This window comes from Cupressus sempervirens, chromosome 11, assembly GCF_028749045.1.
Source record: "Cupressus sempervirens isolate cs-2001-9-10 chromosome 11, ASM2874904v1, whole genome shotgun sequence".
NCBI classification, from domain to species: Eukaryota; Viridiplantae; Streptophyta; class Pinopsida; order Cupressales; family Cupressaceae; genus Cupressus; species Cupressus sempervirens.
Genome location: NC_143128.1, coordinates 17,297,107 through 17,310,142, shown reverse-complemented (window position 1 = coordinate 17,310,142; position 13,036 = coordinate 17,297,107).

Here is a 13,036-nt window from a genome sequence, read left to right as displayed (position 1 = left end):
AATTTGATGATATGAGGATGGAAGAAGGTGAGAATGCTGCCAAATATGCTACTAGAATAAAGGAAGTGGTAAGTGCTATAAGAAGTTTAGGTGGTCAATTGGATGAAGATATTGTTAAGAAAATAAAATTAAGAACTCTACTCCCTATCTATGCTATTAGAGTTTGAGCCATCCAGGAGTTGAGATGTGTACCAGGAAATGCACTAACTCTTGAAGGGATAGTAGGAAGATTCACTGCATTTGAATTGTCCAATTTTGACAAGTACAGACCTGAGAACCTTGAATCTTCTTTCAAGGCCAAGTCAACTCTAAAAGACACTAAGGAGGTATCATCAAAGAAGAAGGTTAGAAAAGGAAAGCATACATCCAGTCACAACAACATAGATGAGGAAGATGTGGAAGAACTAGAAGCATTATTGGCTAGAAGATTCCATAGAGGCAAAGGTAAATTCAAGTACATGGAAGAAGAACTGCAAAGAAGAAAACAAGTACAAGAACAAGAGAGAAGATGATAGTAGAGACTACAAGGAGAAAGGCAAAAGATGCTACATTGTTGAAGAATATTTTGTTGAGAAGATGATGAAGTAGTTTATGTGGCCATGAAGGATGAATCAGATGAAGATGAAGCAACAAAATTGGTTACTTGTGTGAACAAGAATGACAAGTGGATCATAGATAGTGGATGCTCGCACCACATGACAAGAGATAAAAGTAAGTTCATTACCTTTACTCAATATAATGGAAATAGTGTTAGATTTGGTAATGATGCTCCATGTCAAATCAAAGGAAAAGGTTCTATCAAGCTTACAGAGAAAATCTCATGTGATAATACATACTATGTTGAAGGATTGAATTACAACTTGCTGAGTGCATCACAGTTAGGCAATGTAGGTTGCAAAGTTGAATTTGGAAACAAAATTGCTAAGATCTATGACACTAATGGAAATCTGATAGGAAATGGTGAACAAACTAGAAGTATTTTTTTTTACCTAGATACAGAAGATGCAACATGTCTTGTTGTTAGACTTGATGATGTGTGATTGTGGCATAATAGGTTGTGTCATGTTAATTTTGATAATTTGATTAGCATCAACAAAAAGAAGAAAGTTGGAGGATTTCCAAATCCGAAGAAACCTAAAAACATAATGTGCAAGCAATGTTAACTAGGGAAGATGACTAAGTCAAGTTTCAAAAGCAAAACATACACTTCCAAGGAAGTACTAGAGCTAGTCCATACAGAATTATGTGTTCAAATAGAAGTACAAAGCTACCTAGGAGACATATACATAATGCTATTTATAGATGACTATTCTAGGATGATGATTGCTATGTTTTTAAAGAAAAAATCTGTCGCATTTCAAATGTTTAAGTGGTATTTGGCTAGAGTGGAGAAGGAAACAAGAAAGAATCTGAAATGCCTAAGGTCAGACAGAGGAGGTGAGTTCACATCAAAAGAGTTTGAAGTATTCTACAATGACAAAGGTATCAAAAGGAAAACATCAGCGCCAACGAACCCACCTTAGAATGGTATTTCTAAAAGAAGCAATAGTTCAGTGATTGACTATGCTAGAACTTTGATGATGGAGGAAAATGTTGTACTAAAGTACTAGAGAGAAGCTATAAGTACTACAATTTACACACTGAATAGAGTCCAAGTCAAAAAGGGTACAAATGCAACACTTTTTGAATTGTGGTATGGTCACTCACCTAATGTCAAACATTTCAAATTATTTTGGTTGTAAATGCTATATTCTTAAAGATACTAGAAATGGCAAGTTTGATGCAAAGAGTGATGAAGGTATATTACTTGGATACTCCACTAGAAGAAAAATATATAATTTCTTGAATGCTAACACTAACAAGATTGTGGAGAGTGCAAATGTGAATTTTGATGAGCATGTAGAAGTCCAAGTTGATGAGTCCAAGCAATCAGAGGACTATAGATCCTTTGTATATTTCTATGAAGGAATGACTATTGAAGACAATGTTGTAGATCAAATTGGGAATCAATGACAAATTTTAGTATGTGCTAAGTCACAACCAATGAATGTTGAGTTGCTTTCAGAAGCCAAGCTACAAAATGTAGAAATACACATTCTTATTCTAAAAATAGTATACATGAGAGCAATGATGAAGTGCTTGAAGAAGGAGAACAAAATGAATCTAAAGCTGAAGGATCAAACATGGAAAGAAGGACTAATCCAAGGTTACCCAAGTATGTGAGAAGACATCACCCTATAGATCAAATCATTGGTGGCAAGGATGCTAGACCAATGAAAAGGAATAGACTAAGGAATGAATCATGTCTACTGAGCAAAGTTGAACCTAAGACAATGAGTGATGAACTACAAAATGATGACTGGCATAAAGCCATGGAAGAGGAGATAGATCAATTTGAGAAGAACAAAACATGGACCCTTGTTCATAGACCACTTGACAAGAATGTGATTGGTAACAAGTGGGTATCTAGAAAAAAACTTGATGAGAATGGTGAGATAACAAGAAACAAGGCCAAACTAGTTTGCAAAGGCTATGCACAAGAAGAAGGATTAGATTATGGGGAAAATTTTTCCCCTATTGTAAGAATGGAAGTAGTAAGAACACTACTTGCATATGCTGCATACAAAGGTTTTAAAGTCTACCAAATGAATTTTAAGCCTACTTTTTTGAATGGTATATTGGAAGAGGAAGTCTACATAGAACAACCTGAGGGATTTTTTGATGAGAAGAACAAGAACATGGTCTACAAACTACACAAGGCACTTTATGGATTGAAGTAAGCCCCTAGAGCATGGTATGAGAGACTGAAGAAATATCTTGTAAAGATAGAATTTGAGAAAATAGATGACAACAACCACTTTGTTCATCAAACCTAAAAAAGGTCAAGATACTTTGATATTAGAAATCTTTGTTGATCATATAATATTTGGAGGAAAGGATGTTCTATTCAAAGATTTTGCTGATCAAATGAAGCATGAATTTGAGATGTCTATGTTTGGAGAAGTCAAATTCTTTGTTGGATTACAAGTACATCCATTGAAAAATGGCATATTTGTTACCCAATCCAAATACATCAAGGAGATACATAAAACATTTGGATTAGAAGACTCAAAACCTGTTAGCACACTAATGGCAACTGTACATAAGCTATCTAAGAATGATGAGTCTACTGAACTAAATCAAACATTGTATAGATCAATGATTGGAAAGTTGTAGTATGTTGTACATAGTAGACCAGACATTGCATTAGCTATTGGAATTGAGGCAATATTTTCTGCAAATCCAAGAGAAAATCATCTGATGGTAGTAAAGAGGATACTAAGGTATCTAAAAGGAACTGATGACTTTGGTTTATACTACAAGAAAAGTGAAAATTTTTAACTTAGAGCCTAAACTAATGTAGATTGGGGAGGTAACATTGATGATAGAAAAATAACTAGTGGAGGAGCAATTTTCTTGGGAAAAAGCTTGATTACATGGATTAGAAAAAAGAAAAGTTGTATCTCACAGTCTACAGCTGAAGCTGAATATGTTGCAGCTGCTATCAATTGCACAACTATTACATGGGTCAAACATTTTTTGCAAGGCATGAAGGAGGAGGCAAATGAGCCTGTGATACTTTATTGTGTTAATATAAGTGCTATCAACATATCAAAGAACCCTGTAATGCATGCTAAAACACAGCATATTGCAATCAAGTATCACTATGTAAGAGAGTTGGTAGAAGACAAACAAATGAAGATGCAATATGCTAGCTCAAAGGAACAGATTGTTGACATCTTCACAAAAGCACTACCTAACTATGGTTTTGAGTATCTTAGAGATAAGTTAGGGGTGAAACCCCTAGCTAAGGCTACTTAAGCAAAAGCAATTATGCCCTGCATCAAATGAGCTGATTGTTGAAGATTTTACAAATTGATGCAGAGGATGTTCACTTTAGGATTTATGCCTAAAGTAATAGAAGTGTTAAAGTTCCAAGTTAGTCAAAGGCAAGGTGACAAAGGGAGAAATTGAATGAACCTACATATGCTACACTTGAATGATAAGATGGTTAATACATCTTTGGCATTGTTGTCAAAGAGGGAGAAGTTGTGAAAAACTGATCAATAGTATGTAATCAAATATAGATAGAGGGAGAGGTTGGTCAGAACAACATGAAGATGAACAATAAAGAGGGAAAGAAAAAAAGATCAAGGGTACAACAACTAAGATGGAGAACTAGAAATAAAGCAATTATAATAATAGAAGGAGATGTAAAACTGATTGTAATACAATTTACTTTTTTGGCATTTGACTTACTGTTCTTATCTAGCATGTGGTTGAATAGTTTAGTCTGATGGTTGATCAATTTGTTTTTCCATCAATGCCAAAGAGGGGAATTGTTGGAAATCCGATTGAAAAGCTCATTGTTGAAGATCAAAGAGGGAGATTGTTGCAAAGAAGGAAGATTTTTTTTTTCAATCATTGTTTTGTCATTTATGTCAAATCTGCTATTTGTAGGAATGAAATTTGCTTATCAGATCCAAGTACTATCACTTAGTTTATTGATGAAGAGGATTTGATCAACAAGATATAACAAGAGTACCTAAGGGAAAGGTTGAGTTATGATGTTTTAATGAAGTGCAAGGATCAATTAAGACAATGGTTAAATAATGCATTGATAACATACTCAAAGATATAGAGGTTGGTCACACTTCGAAACATTGGAGGAAGAAGTTGTAATAAGATTGACTGCAAAGCTTAAACTAAGATCTTTAGTGGGTGCCGAGCAAGATAGTTGAAGCCAAGAAAATTCTTAGTTGGAGCCAAGTAATAGGAAATCCTAGTGTGTGCCGAGTAATTTTTAGGTGCCGAGCATTAGAAAATTTTTTAGTTGGTGCTGAGTGATCTTCAAGTGTCGAGCATTAAGAAAAACAAAGTTGATGTCAAGCACTAGTATTTCAATAGTGTAAAGCTGCTACATTATTTCAAAAGACTAAGATTTGCCAAATCTGAGCTGACATAGTTATTTTCTTGAATTTTGTGAATGAGTTGGAAGATAAGGATGATGAGCTGATGGCACAAAAATCTATGTAAACTATTTTTGGGTGAATTCAAAAGGATTATTCAAGAAGTTTCTAGAGCAAACAAAATTTGGGTTAGATGCAATGACCTCTACCTAATCCATACAAACTGAAATTAAAGGAAGGAAGAATCGAGAAGGAAAAGAGAACTCCAAGACTTCTATTTAGGGAATCATAGAACAAGAAGCAAAAGATGTTGATGTTGCTGCTACTACTGCAAGAGTCAAATTAAGAAGTGGTTAGAAGGGTGTCAAGGAGAAGATATTTAGAAGGAAGAGCATAGATTCTTTGCTTCTAGAAGTGGTCAAAAGGATATGATTGCACTGTTATATTGAGCATTGAGACTCAAAGTGACTAAGGTTGAAGGGTGGACAAGCTATCAAGTGTTGCAAAGATTGAAGGCTAGGCAATGGTATGAGCTGAGAAGTGATCTAAGATCTATAAGTTAAGTTGTATTTTGCAATCAAGTGAAAATCCATAATTGTTACTCTCTAGCAATTGTATCAGTTAGATTAGAAAGAAAATCCTATGGACTTAGGTTGGCCTAACAACCATTTGGAAATCCTTTAACAGGGTGACATTCTAAGTGAATGTTCTAAAGTGCTTTAACTAGGCTCACTTCTAATAGGGTGGTTAAATCCTTTAACTAGGTCACATTTAACAGTTTTTTGTAAGCCTTCAATAGGGCATCACTTCAGAAGAGTGAGAATTGAGTATCATGTTACTGGTGGTTTTTCCCAAATTGGGTTTCCACGTAAATCACTATGGTATGTGTTGATTTCTTATGTGTTATGCTTGCATGTTGATTTACAATAACTTGCTAGTTAGAAAAGTTAAAGCTTGGATGAATGAATGAATGATTGAGTTCACTATACCTAGTGAAAAATTTTAATAGGACATTTGGAGCTTCAATAACTAATTCACCCCCCCCGGTTATTCTAAAACATTTATAACATATGCATACTTACACAAGAAGAGTTTAGGGTGCAATAAATATCCACTATACATGTCCATTAATCTATAAATGCTTAGTCTTCCATGAATAAATTATTCTTGTTTTCATTCCTTGAATGTAGAGAAGTTTGAATTAGAGACCTTAGATTCACTAGTAAAGATAGTTGGGTAGCATGAAATCATGATGGAGGACATGTAATCTCAAGTCCTTTCCAACAATGATATTTTGTAACTAAGATCCAACTTTGAGTGATTTTTCTTAAAATGTCTCCTCAAGCATTCCCATCTTCCATGTACTTTCTTGGAAATTTATATTCCCAAAATGGATTGGAATCCCTTATTGATTATCATGTCACTTTGGAAGTTCCTCATATTGAACTTCCTTCACCATCTTCTTTGATTTTTTGATTTGAACGTCAATCTTCAGACTTTAATTTCCTTGGATTATATCATGTAGTACTTGGATGTCTTTGGACCTAGGACTAGAATCTTTAACTTGATCATCTTTCTTGAATTTTTAAAACATGAGGTTTCTCCTCCTTTGCCTTGTAATGCTTTAAATTCACTTTTATGTGCCCTTTCTTATGTTTTCAAAGAATTTTCCTTTTTTTTTAATCATCATCAATTATTTCTCTACTCATGGGTGAACTATTGAAGATGGTGAAATTCGAGATATGGAGCAGAAAGTTTCTAACACTCTGTCGTTTTTCCTTCTATGTAGCATAAATTTTCAACACTTTGCCATTTTTCCTTCCATGAAGGATAAATTTCCAATACTCATCCATTTTTCTTCCATGAAGGAAAACTTCCAAACACTTAGCCATTTTTCCTTCCATGAAGGAGAAATTTCCAACACTTAGCCATTTATTCTTCCGTGAAGGAGAAATTTCCTGACACTTCACCTTTTTTTCTTTAATGAAGTTAATTTTTTCTTACAAATAGCAATTTTTTAATTTGAGGAATGAAAAATTTCCTACACTTGGCCATTTTTTTCAAGATTTAAAATTTTTATTCTAGCAAAAATTTTGAGTAGTCATGGATTTTGTCCATGTTGGAAGAATTCTGTGATAACCATTTTTCTCCAAGGCTAGATTTTTTTAGTGGTTGTGAATTTTGTCTATGATGGAAGAACTCTGCAATAATTTTTTTTCATCATTATTGCCAAACACATCATGAGTAAGGTTATAATATCGATCACCATTAATATGGTTGCAGGTTCTAATAGAGAATCCTTGTAATAGAACCAATCCGTCACTTTTATTCTAGTCTTTCACCATTATAGAAGATTCCATTGATTTATCCTTAATTATATTATTTTCTTTTAGAGTTTGAGCTCTCTAATTCAACTTGTTAATACAATTTAAACTATTTTCTTAACTTCCAACTCAACTCTATCTAATGAGCTTTAACAATTGTCTCTTCCAAGAGTATACTAATTTTCTTAAAGATTTAGTTTCATTGTTCTAAAATTAACCCCAACTTGACTAAGGGTAAGAAATTTCTTGGACTTGTCTACGTCAAAACCCTACCTCATGTTCTATTGCTGATTATTACATAATAAAACCTATAGGATAATTTACATTAGAAACTAATGAACTTAGAATTTTAAAATGAATCAGAGATATATTTGGCAGTTGATAACACATCCCCTATTCTTGAAGGCAAAATACCCATTTAAAGGTCAACTGGGGTCCCTTTATCCATCATATCTTTCAAAATTTTAAGATTTTTCTAATTTTTTACTAGATTTGGTGGATTATCTAAGAATTTATAGTAAGAAATTTTTTTATATCACCCATTTTGGATGAATTACAAAAAGTTTATAATTTTTCAACATTTTCATTTTTATGGTGTAAATTAGAATTTATTTTCATAATGTTTTTACAATTTTTTAGAAAGGGATTTATATTTCTTATTTATTAAAAAGTTTATTTTGAAATAATTATATCCATTAACTTATTAAGTTTTCATAAATGTTTTTTTAAAAATAAATTGATAAATTAATGAACTTATTATGTATTATTTATGTTTCTAGAATGATGTCATAAATTTAGTAGAGGTACATACTTTGCATTTATATATTTAGAAACAAAAATATCATGAAATAACCATATATTTGTTTTTTATGGATAGTATCTTTCTATTAATAAAAATATAATGCTACATGTTAAAGAAAAAATGGTTGGGGATATAGGATCACCCCATAGGCACTAAGGCCAGAAACCACTTATTTTTCCATAATAAAAAATATTTTGAAAATCCTCTAGGTTTCAAGAGCAGTGCCATTCTGGGGAGGTGAATCATGGTGGTTATCAGAACTCCACACATAAATAGGGTTGGGAGGTGGGTCTAAGAGGGACACCCCATCATCAAAATTATTTTATTTTTCTTCTTCCTCCCTCTTGGGAGTTGAAATAGAAAGAAATAGATAGATAAGCCACTTACATTTGTGGTAGAGGGTGACCCAATAGAATAATTAGCAGAAGTAGTAGGAGTGTGAATAGGGGATCAATTAGAGATATACCATGAAGGAGAGACAGAAGGGCATTACCACCTATCCCATACTCCATCAAGGAGTAGAGAGGGGCCTGGAACCATGGGGTTTGTGAGTGGTGGGTAGAGAAGATGCGACTACAATGAAGCTGAGTGTGAACATCAAAAGAACATGTAGATGACACTTGAGAAAATTTACATTGGGAATTTTTGAGCTATGTTGAAGGAGCCTCTAAAGGTGGGCGACATCTAGAGCCACTTTAGTTTCTTGAACTTGAATCAACCACATAACATTATTACATATATGTGATTTACTGTACATAGAAACATCAATATCCACATCACTATGATTGAAAATTATACCATTTGAATATTTCCTAATTTTTAAAAGGATCTCCATCCTTAAAACATGTCAAACTTGAGAAAAAATGTGACGAAGACTGGGTGGGGGTAAAAGTACACACTTGTGTCATCTCTAAGGCTGGCTTATCAAAACAATTGAATTTGAGTATTTTTGTCTAAAAATAAAATTTGTTCAAACATATGATCTAGATAAATTCATTCTAGCTAAGTTATATATATGTTCACATACTTTTCCAATTGGAAATGTCTATTAAATGCATGTTTTATACCAATTTGTGTCCAAATAGTAAAGAAATAAAATTACTTCATAAAATTGGCATTTCAATAACTCTTACTCATTTTAATGATATCTTTTTAATAACATATAAGCACCATTTTATAGAGCTCAAAGTTAAGCATATTCTCATAGACAATTTATAATGTTTTAATTAGATATAGTATATTTTGATAGAAAAATACTTCAAGTATGTATTTTAACACTCGAGATGATGTTGATTTTGAAGAAGACAAAATATCAAATCATATAGAAAAAAGGTATATGTTGTTCTAGAGGAGTCTTCTTCCAGAATGTAAATTTTTTCTTTTGGTTAGAATATATATATATATATATATATATATATATATACATTTTTAAAAATGTGATGGGAGATGAAAATTATCAATTTTAGGTGAGTTGGAATTTGAATTTTTATAAAAGAGAAAATATAGGTGTTAGGATTAACTACAGATAGACTTTATAGTTACATGCAAATATAATCAATATTTGAAAATAATAAAGTGCACATATGAAAACACAATACATGAGGATTTAATGTGGTTCACTCAATCCCAAAGCTATGTCCACCAATAGTAAGTCCACTATTATTATTATCTACTAATTACAATCCACAATCCCTTACAGCTCAATAGTGCCACAAGAAGCCATAATCTCATCATACATTATGAAATTGAGCTAACACTAAGCCTTTTTATGCAAGATTTTTTTTCTTACAAAATAAAGCCTAGAATAAGTCATCTAATAGAAAAATAAGAGTCGACAGATTTTACAATAGTAGAGTCATTTTTGGCTTCGGGGGTGGTACCTGCAAAACCCCCCATGGGGGCATTGCCTGTTGACCCCACCCTATGCTGTGGTAGGGAGCGCACTTGAGGCATTGCCCCAAAACCTCGCAAGGGGTGCTCTCCCTTGACCTCGTCTTGGGGGCATTGCCCCCAAATCTCCATAAAAATAATTTGGGGTGAAACCATGTTATATAAACCTATGAGTTTTATTAGCCTCCACATCACAACAATAGGTCAAAAGATTTTTTTTATTTTGGATTGATCTAGGCATACATGTCATCAATAACATAATATGAGATCAAAGGGAATTTTTTTTAGTTTCATATAGTTTTATGGTGGGAAGTAGACCCTTAATTTTTAGGAACTCAAAAATCATCCTTAAAAATTTGAAAAATTTATCAATTCTTACTCCAAATAATCATTAAAAAAAATAATCATAAGCTTCATCCATTTCTACATATTTCATTAACTTACTTCATTTACAAATTCTAAATAATAATACTAGTTTCATGTCACTGAAGTTGAACAATTATACTTTTGTTAGCCTTTTCATTTATTAAAAACCGACATAGGTTTGTGCTTTTACCCATGGATCTCCTAGTAGGACCATATGCCAAGAGAGTTGCATAGGTCTAAAAGCATTAAAAAACCACGTATCCATTTCCAAAATTGTTCACTAGTACATTTGGGTCCCATTTTCGACCTAAATTTTTGATGGCATGCCAATTTGGCTTGTCAAATTCACTTTTTTTTAATATGATCTCGAAAATGTCTAAATTTTGATAGAACTTTAGTTTCTTGTAGAAATTTTGATAGAACTTAAGTTTCTTGTCAAAATTTTGACGAAACTTAAGTACTTTTATTGAAAATTTGATGTTGTTGAAGACTATGACTCATGCTCCTCTATCTGAGACTCAGGTTGCATAGGCTATAACTTGGGTTGCACTAGCTGCAACTTGAGTAAAATAATCTACTGAGGTGTATCTATTATAGATAGTTGTCTCTTGATTCCTCTTTCATTGCAGAATTCATTGAATTCATTAGAGATAAATTCTCCTCCTCTGTCTGATCTCAAACATTTTAACTTCTTACTTGTTTCTTTCTCAACTCTAGCTAGATACCATTTGAATTTTTGAGAAGCTTTAGATTTATCTTTCAAGTACATTATTGCCATCGTCCTAGAATAATCATCTACAAACAAAATTAATGAAATATTTATCTCCACTATAACTTTCAATACCTATTGGTCCACAAAGATCTATATGAACTAGTTTTGAGACTTCTTCAGTATTGAAATTCATTTTTTTGAAGCTAGGTTTATCCATCTTTCCAATCTAACATTGTTTGCATATGGCCATTTAAGGTTTCTTTAGATTTGGAATACCTATGACTATTTTCTTCTTACTTATGGTACCCAAATTATGAAAGTTTACATGACACATTCTTTTATGTCATAACCAACATTCCTCTACTTGTGCCAAAAAACATGAACTATTAGTGAGATGTAGATAGAATATATTAACTTTTGTATGGTTGCTAGTTCCAACTAGGTTTCCTTTTCCATCCAATATAGTCTATCCTTCCCATTCATGAATTCTACCTTGTATCCAATTTTGTTTACCTATGCCACACGTGTAAAATTGTGTCTCGGTCCTTCAACCCAATAAGTATTGTCTCATTTGAGTTCATCTATTAATGCAATGAATGCTTTTCCCTTCAAATAACATGGTTCATTGTTTCCAAATTTAATACTTCCACCATCATAGTGTTCCAAGTGTTCAAACTTAATTTTATGACTAGTCATGGGATGTGATCAGCCACTATCTATTATACATGAGTCATTCTTACTAACATGAGAAATAAGTGTCATCTTTCCATTTTCCTCATCATCTAATTCATCTTTAATAGCAATATATACCATTCCATCTTCATCATCACTATCAGAATCTTTACCAATATAACAAGATTTGAAGTACCTAAATGTTTTTGTCATCTTTGTAGCTCTTGAAATCTTTCTTGCCTTTAAAGTTTTTGGATTTTGTGTCATATTCATTTTCCTTTTTTAGAAACCTTGTAGCAATGTGATCAACTTCCTCACAAGAAAAATAAATCAATGAAATTTTGCCTTTATATTTACCTTTGATTTTTGGTAACCTTCTTGCAAGAAGTGCTTCAATAGCTTCAAGGTCATCATCTAATTATTCTTCTTTGACATAAGACTATTTTCCTTTTGAGTTTACTCTCCTCTTATCAATAGTTAGTTTTTCTTTGAATGTTGACTCTATATTGCAAGATCTAGGAAGATAGTTATCAAAGTTATCCAACTCAAAAGTTGTCAACCTTCCCACCAGTAAACCCAAAGATATATCATTTTTGGGATCACATCTCATCTCTAGAATAGCTGAAACTCTAATTACATAAATAAGAAGAAGAGTTCTTGATACCTTGTTGACTACTATTACATCATCTATTATTCCTCCTGAAGCTCTAATTGCACTCACACTTTCTTTGATTCTTTCACTATATTTTGCAATGTTTTCATCTTCTCTCATTCTCATATGATCAAATTGACCTCTTAGAGCATCATGAGTGTGCTAGCACAATCCATTACAAACCTGTTCCTCCTTTCAGAAATTCCATTTTGTGGAGGGGTTCTAGGAGTAGATGTTTGTCTTTTGATTCCTCTGTCATTACAAAACACCTCAAACTCTTTTGATGTAAATTCTCCTCCTCTATCAGATCTCAAATATTTCAAACTTTTACCCATTTCTTTTTCAACTCTTGCTAAGTACCACTTAAATATTTGGAAAGCATTAGATTTCTATTTCAGAGACATAACTATTATCATTCTAGAATAATCATCAACAAGCAACATAATGTACATATCTCCTTTGTAGCTTTGTACTTCAATTTTTCCACACAAGTTAGTATGAACAATCTCTAGTATCCCTTTAAAGGTATGAGTTTTACTCTTAAAACTTGACTTTTTCATTTTACCTAACTGACATTGTTGGCACATTATATTGTTAGTCTTCTTCAACTTAGGAAGACCTCTAACTCTTCTTATGTTACTGATACTAACCAAAATATCAAAATTAACA